Source organism: Leptonychotes weddellii, chromosome 1 (genome assembly GCF_054177405.1).
Source record: "Leptonychotes weddellii isolate Sample4059 chromosome 1, ASM5417740v2, whole genome shotgun sequence".
NCBI classification, from domain to species: Eukaryota; Metazoa; Chordata; class Mammalia; order Carnivora; family Phocidae; genus Leptonychotes; species Leptonychotes weddellii.
In genome coordinates, this window is record NC_138369.1 from 180,832,649 (window position 1) to 180,840,781 (window position 8,133).

The window sequence follows — 8,133 nt, forward strand, 5'->3', positions numbered from 1 at the left end:
AAATGGACCCTCAACTCTATGGTCAACTCATCTTTGACAAAGCAGGAAAGAATGTCCAATGGAAAAAAGACAGTCTCTTCAACAAATGGTGTTGGGAAAATTGGACAGCCATATGCAGAAGAATGAAACTGGACCATTTCCTTACACCACACACAAAAATAGACTCAAAACGGATGAAAGACCTAAATGTGAGACAGGAATCCATCAGAATCCTTGAGGAGAACACAGGCAGCAACCTCTTTGACTTCAGCTGTAGCAACTTCTTACTAGACATGTTGCCAGAGGCAAGGGAAACAAAAGCAAAAATGAACTACGGGGACTTCATCAAGATAAAAACTTCTGCACAACGAAGGACACAATCAAGAAAACTAAAAGGCATCCTACAGAATGAGAGAAGATATTTGCAAATGACATATCTGATAAAGGATTAGTATCCAAAATCTATAAAGAACTTATCAAACTCAACACCCCAAAACCAAATAATCCAGTTAATAAATGGTCAGACAAAGAAGACATCCAGATGGTTTATAGACATATGAAAAGATGCTCAACATCAGTCATCATCAGGAAAATACAAATCAATACCATGATGAGGTACAACCTCATACTTGTCAGAATGGATAAAATTAACAACTCAGGAAACAAGTGTTGGTGAGGATGCAAAGAAAGGGGAACACTCTTATGCTGTTGGTGGGAATGCAACCTGGTGCAACCACTCTGAAGAACAGTATGGAGGTTCTTCAAAAAATTAAAAATAGAACTACCCTACAACCCAGCAATTGTCCTACTAGGTATTTACCCTAAGGCTACAAAAATACTGATTCAAAGGGGCACATGCTCCCTATGTTTATAGCAGCATTATCAACAATAGCCAAACTATGGAAAGAGCCCAAATGTCCATCGACTGATAAATACATAAAGAAGAGGTGATAGATAGATGGATAGATAGATAGATAGATAGATAGATAGATAGATAGATAGATAGATAATGGAATATAAATACATAAAAAGAAGTGGTTATATATATAATGGAATATTACTCAGCCATAAAAAAGAATGAAATCTTGCCATTTGCAACTATGTGGATGGAGCTAAAGTGTATTATGCTAAGCAAAATAAGTCAGAGAAATACAAATATCACATGATTTCACTCATATGTAGAATTTAAGAACAAATAGATGAACGGAGAGGAAGGAAGAAAAAAAGAAAAGAGAGGATGGCAAACCATAAGAGACTCTTAACTATAGAGAACAAACTGAGCTTGATGGAGTGGAGGTGGGCAGGGAATGGATTACAAGGGTGATGGGCATTAAGGAGGACACTTCTTGTGTTGAGCACCGGGTGTTATATGTAAGTGATGAATCACTAAATTCTACTCTTGAACCAATATTACACTATATGTTAACTTGAAATTAAAAAAGAAAGAAAATTTAGGAAATGTACTTTATACAAAGCGAAGTTTACTATTACTACTTATCAGGGCAATTATCACATCCTAAACGTCATTTCAATCTACATCTATCTCACCACCTATAAAATACACTTATATTGCTCAGTACATTCTTGCCTGTTTTATAGGGAATGGGTGGGAATTCTTGACATACATTCTGGAGTCATTAAATACTAGTTATGAAATGGGAGATATTTACAATGCCCATGTTTTAATCAAGAAGCATTCCAGGAGATGTCAACATTTGGTTGCTAAGCTATGCATCACTCAACAGAAGCTTGTGACAATGGTATAAAAGCTATCTTATAAAAAAAAAAACAGGTTCTTGCCTGTTTCTGATACTCACAGAAAAGCCAATTTGGCAATATGGGGTTTTTCAAAAACAAGTAACTCTGGCAAAAACAACTTTTATTGATTGCTTTACTGAGAGGGAAAATATATATATATAATATCCAAACATTGTCTTGCTTTGTACATATTGTTTGAAAAAAAAAAAGAAAAGCTTTAAACTCTTACCTTTCCATTTTATAACAGCTTATGGAAACAAACCAATGAAAGCTAAATTGAGCTTCTGTTCCTCCTTCAACCAAAAGCCCCACCTTTGGGTCCAATGCCAACTGCATTCGTAAGACATCATGGTTAAGATTAGAGTAAACAGATTGGATTGTACTGGGTACCTTGTGACCAGGGCAATATTCAACTCTGGCAATGTGACTATTGTAGCCATAAATAACCCTTTCATTGACCCCAACAAGAATGATTCAACCGATGCAAGTTCAATTGTCCTATCAAGGCTGAGAACACAACACTCATAGTGAATAGGAAGCCTAACTCCATCTTCTAGGAGAGAGATACCATCAGTATCAACATGGTGATGTCAGTGCCGAATATGTTGTGAAGTCCACTGTATCTTTCTTTTTGACAGTTTTATCGAGGTAAAATTGATATATGAAGAACTGCACATATTTAATGTGTATAATTTGGTGAGTTTGGCCATAAACAAACACCCATGGTACCATCACCACAATTAAGGTAATAAACATATCCAACACTCCACAAAGTTTTCTTGTCTTAACCACCTTAAAAATATTGGGCCTGGGTTGCCTGGGTGGCTCAGTCGGTTAAGCATCTGCCTTCAGTTCAGATCATAATCCCAGGGTCCTGGGATCAAGCCCCACTTGCTTCTCCCACTTCCTCTGCCCCTCCCCCCCTGCTTGTACTCTCTCACCCTCTCTCTCTCTCAAATAAATAAATAAAATCTTTAAAAAAAAATATTCAGCCTCACTTTAAGAATGAAGCCAAAGGAATATTCTCCCCCTTCTGCTAATAATGCCTATTTCTAAGATGAGACTAAATCATGAGAAGTGACACATCCCCAAAGCCTTGTATGCCACCAAGTGCTTGACTTTGCTAACCAAGGTCATCCCTGATAATTTTGGCGTTATGAGAAAACTAACAAAAGTCTAATGATCACTGTCCATGACATCACTGTTACCCAGAAGACCAAAGATAGTCTTCTGACAGTGGTACTATGGCCATGATGCTGCCTGGAGCCTTGTCCCTGCTCACACTGTGGGCAGGGTCATCCCAGAGTCAACGGGGATGCTGGCTAGAATGGTCTTCCATGTCCCCACACTCAATCTACCCATATTGAATCTGACCTACTGCCTAGAGAAAATTACTTGTATTATTTTTTTAGAGTTTCTTAACAAGTTACCACAAACTGACTGACTAAAGACAACTGAAACATATTCTCTTACAGTTCAAGAGAGCAGAAGTCCAAAATCAAGGTGTCAGCAGAGTTAGTTGCTTTTGGGGGGGCAGAGGGAAAATCTGCTCCATGCCTCTCTCCTAGCTTCTGGTGGTTCCTGGCAATTCTTTTTATTCCTTGGCTTGTAGATACATCTTTCAGTCTCTGCCTCTGTCTTCACATGGTGTTCTTCCTGTGTATCTACTCATCACCTTCCCTATGTGCATATCTTTGTCCAGATTTCCCTCTTCTTTTATATAAGGACACCAGTCACTGGATTAGGACCCACCCTAATCTATTATTACCACAACTTGATTATATCCGCAAACACTGAAAACTTTTTCCCAAATAAGGTCACATTCTGAGGTTCTGGGTGAACATGAATTGGTGGGGGCAGGGGAGGAGGGTATTTTTAACCCAAATACACCAAGAAGGCTCTGAAGCAGATATTGAGGGACCTCTGAAGATCATCTCAGGCTGTATGAAAGATCAGGCTGCCTCCTATGATATTAAAAGTGAAAACCACTCCTTCATCTTTGATGCTGAGACTGGATGGCCCTTAATGACCATTTCGTGAAGCTCATCTCCCAGTGTGAGAATTAATAGGACTATAGCAACCATGTATTTGACCTCATGGTCTACATGGCCTCCAAACAGTAAAAGCCCTTGCCAACCCAACAGGAACATGAGAAAGAAAATCCTTCAGTTGCAGGAAAGTAACTCCCAACTCTTACCCAAAACAATGAGAATCTCCCATCCTCTATAGAAGATCCATCTCAGGTTCCTAGAGAAAGCTTGGAGCTTCAGGAATCCCTACCTTGTCAGGTGCTGTCATTATTATCATAAAGTCTACAACTGTGCTCAGGAGGGGATGGGTGAGGGAAAGGTAAATTGAGAAATATGCATTCAATTCAATTAATATTTACTGAGAGCTTAAAAAAAAAAACAAACAGAACATGACTCTAGACACTGAAAATAAAAAGATGAATAAGACCCAGAACAGACCTTCAATGAACCTCCAACTTAGTGAGGTTGAAAAGTACATAGACAATCAAATTGCAAACTGATTGGATGAGTTACTAGAAATAGAAAGTGACACAGAAGTAGTGAGAAAGTAAAGAGAAATCACATGACTTAGGTCTCAAAACACTCCAATCACAGTCCACTCAGGGCTCTCATCATTGCTGTAATTCTGCCTGCAAATTTTACTTCGTGTATCTATGCAACTCAGTCCCTCACCACCTCCTGGTCGTGTTCAAGGTCACCATGTAGTAGAGGACTTCCCTGAAGATCCTTATTTATAACTGCTACCTTCCATCTATCTACCACTCCTACTTAACATTTCTTCATAGCCTTTATCACCCTATACCCACTCATGTTGCACTCATTTCTTTTGTTTATTGTCTGTTCTTCCCACGAGAACACAGACTCTGCAACGGCAGTGATTATTTTTCTACATTCTTCCCTGGCTGGGGGAGAAACAAAAAATAGAGTCTGATATACTGGGCCAAATAATAAAGCTATTTGAATATCAAGGTAAGAGGTATGGAATGTACTCTACAGGGAATGGAGAACGAGAGAAAGCTCTGAGCAAATGAATGACATAATCAGGTTGCTACTTCGAGATATAGCAATTATTATCCTTTGTCCCGATCACTTAGTCATGTCCTATTTCTTTGAAACCATTATTTGCTAAGTCACTCTTGAGCAAAAACCTTTCCTTGAGTATTTGCCATGATTGTATTGGATTTGGGGCAGTCTTTGTAAGCATCCATGTATCCAGGAACCCTGGGTCTGGCAGGTATTAAAAGGTGTTCCAAAGAACCAGTTTCCAATATGAAAAATGCTCTGTCAAATGCTATACAATAAAGCCCCTTCTACAATATACACCATTTGCATTTATTCCTTAAATTTTACTTGAGCACCTCCTACATGCCAGGACTATAAATAGGAATACCAACTGAAATGCAACTGGGAGCATTTTTACGTCCTCAGGAGAACCACTGTATAAAGAGAATCAGCCTGACATTGTTTGACAAACTAACATATCTGTGCAGTAAAAATAACTTTCAAGCGGAGAATTAACTAAGTTCTTTTGAAAGGTGCTATTTTAGAGAGGATGTTAGAATATGAAAATCTTAGGAGTGTACAAGCCTTTTTTGAAAGGAAACTACTGGCATTTTTACACAGCACTGGGGAACAGGTCAAATAAGTCATACAGGTTACTTTTTAAATAAATAACCATTTAGGAGGCAATTTTCCCTGGATTAAAATGAATATTTTCAAAATAAACTTTTGATTGGGCCAAATCAACCCTTTACCAAATTAGTATCAACTCAACCTCAGTATGGTATTTATTTGACCATGAGAGTTAAAAACCCTTGTTTCAGATGCCGGGTGAGGGCTGAGTTTTCATTAGATAATCTGAAGCTGAGATTGGGTACTTTATTTGAACCACCTTTTGCAGGAAATAATTTGTATTAAGACATATCGTGTGTTTGTTTCTTTGTTTGGATAAGAGTCTTATGTTACTGACTGCAACATGTGTAAGGCTTTTAAAGAGGAGGACCCTACTCTTATTTCTAGGTTTTGTTTGGGTTTGATTTTGTTCTGTGCATTTTATACTTTGGAAACCATCTTGCCTCGTGCAATGCCTTAAGGACACTAGAACTGCAGCCAATGCTTGTTTTGTGGAATTCTTCTGTCCTAGGATTGTATTCACTTAGTATCTATTCCTTTTTGGATTTTGGACTTCCCTGTACCTATAAGGAATTGTGGCTGCTGTTTTTCCCCATCCCCAAAATGCTCAGTTGTTCTGGAAAGTATTTCCTTACTGTATGAACATTCATTTAGTCTTCTAGAAATTTCTATTTAATTTCCCAATTATTGATAATATATTATTACATCAGTACTTCCAACTCTTCATTAGTAAAAATTCACCACATTCAATAAAATGAAAAATTTACTACATTATTGTTCATCTTCCTCATATTCTCCTTTTCATTTTTGTACCAGTGCCCTTGTGTTAATTATAAATGATGATTTTTTTTGCCACTCTTAACTAAAATTCAGAACTTTTGTACCCCCAATCTTTCATTTGTAAAACACACCTGTTTCTTTTACCACAACAGCCCTCTCCATAAAACCACTAATAAATTCGCCAAACATGTGATGATAAAACTAAGTTTTATAGTCTTCTTCCACCTATTTTCTACTTCTTACCAAATATACTATTGATTCTTTAAACCAATTTTTTTTCTTGAATCCATGCTTTTGTTCTACACCTGGAACATCATCAGATCTGGAAATCGTTTCTTTCCCTGAAAGTTGCTTACCTCCTACACTCTCCATTCCCCATGAAAATTTCTCCAACTTGGGGGAAACAAAGTGTGAATATTAACTTTCATTTGTCCACAAAAACAAAACAAAAAAATTAAAGGGAAAATAGAAAATGAGCAATTTATTTTCCCACTAGATACTTTGTAATTTATTAGATTTAATGTAACCAATGCCACCGAAGATCCAACCGAAGATCCAACCGAAGATCCAACCGAAGATCCAATACTATCATAATATTAATGGAAATTCCTTTAGTTCAAAGTCAGTGTTCATTAAATGTGTACTTTAAAATGCACATATAATTATAGTAGATTACATCATGGGCAAGAAATATTTAATGATTATAGATTTATGTAAATAAATACATTTAATTTTGAAAGAGGATGATTGCATTGAAAATAAATCATATCTCCTTTGTGCTTCCCTTCCATCTTAGAGGGTGAGCTCGTTTTTTCTTCCCTATAATCCTTAGCCATCCATCAGTGTGGCATCCTACCTTGTTTCCACTTTTACTTCTCTCTGGCTCCTTCTTCATCTGTCTCAACTCCACCTTCTTCTCCTGACTACTCCTTTCTAAGAGATTTTTTTTTTTTTTTAAGTAGGCTCCATGCCCAACTCGGGGCCCAAACCCATGACTCCAAGATCAAGACTTGAGCTGAGACCAAGAGTCCAACGCTCAGTTGACTGAGCCATCCAGGTGCCCCTCCTCTCTAACAGATTTTTGATGTTTGTGGGACTTGGGTTTGGTTTGGTTTGGTTTGGTTTGGTTGCCAAGCCTAGTGGATTTCCCGATTTTATTTTTCTCAGCCTCAGCTGAATTCCCCACAATTAATCACATTCTTTTTCAAACCCTTTCCAATACCATCTTCATTCTCCTTCTGCTACTTTCCCTTGAGAGAGAGGTTTTCTTCATTCACAATTCTGCCTTCATCCTAACTCAACTACAGGAGTCTTCCAAGATGCAATTCCTTGACCTTACGCCCTCATTCTCTTCCTCTGATTTCTCTCATTAAATTCTGTTTTGTGCTCCTAACACAGTGGCCGGCTTACAGAAAGTGCTCAATTAAAACTTATGGGATGAATATGGGTATGACTAAATGTTTTCTTCCCTGCTTATAGCTTTAAATAACAAATTAGTCAGATTAGTCGCTTCCAAATTGGTAAGTCATGTACTCTCCTCCAATCTACAAGTCTCAGCTAGAAGATTCCCTTCTTGGATGTTATCATGACCTCAAATCTGTGACAAAACTGACTTCTGAAAATATTTCTGCCTGTTAGTAGCACTGCCTCTCCTCATGATTACCCAGGTTCAACATAAAGTGCCCCTTTTACTCATTTGTGTCACTAAACCCAATCCTTGCCCATTGGACATGTCACTCTCTTATTTCAACAAGCCTGATTCTGTCCCCAATATCCTCATTCGTGGATCTCCCAGTGGACATGTGGCTCCAGGCACTCAAGACATCTTTCATTTCCCCACTCCATTCTATTCTACACATTGTTACTAAATTTATATTTCCTATCACTGATTTCTTCTGCTTAAGGTTCTGGATTTCATACTGTGCTAATTCTGAATCTTCTGCCTGGATCACAG

At 37.9% G+C, this 8,133-nt stretch overlaps 1 long non-coding RNA gene across 1 annotated transcript in view; it reads right to left on the reverse strand.

The window, feature by feature from the left end:
* The window catches only part of LOC145717336 (uncharacterized), a 58,528-nt gene extending 55,150 nt beyond the window's left edge, over positions 1-3,378 (reverse strand). The window contains exon 1 of the long non-coding RNA XR_014140481.1: positions 3,211-3,378. This is a non-coding gene — a long non-coding RNA (uncharacterized LOC145717336). The remainder of the gene's footprint in view (positions 1-3,210) is intronic.
* Between the last annotated feature and the right edge of the window lie 4,755 nt (positions 3,379-8,133).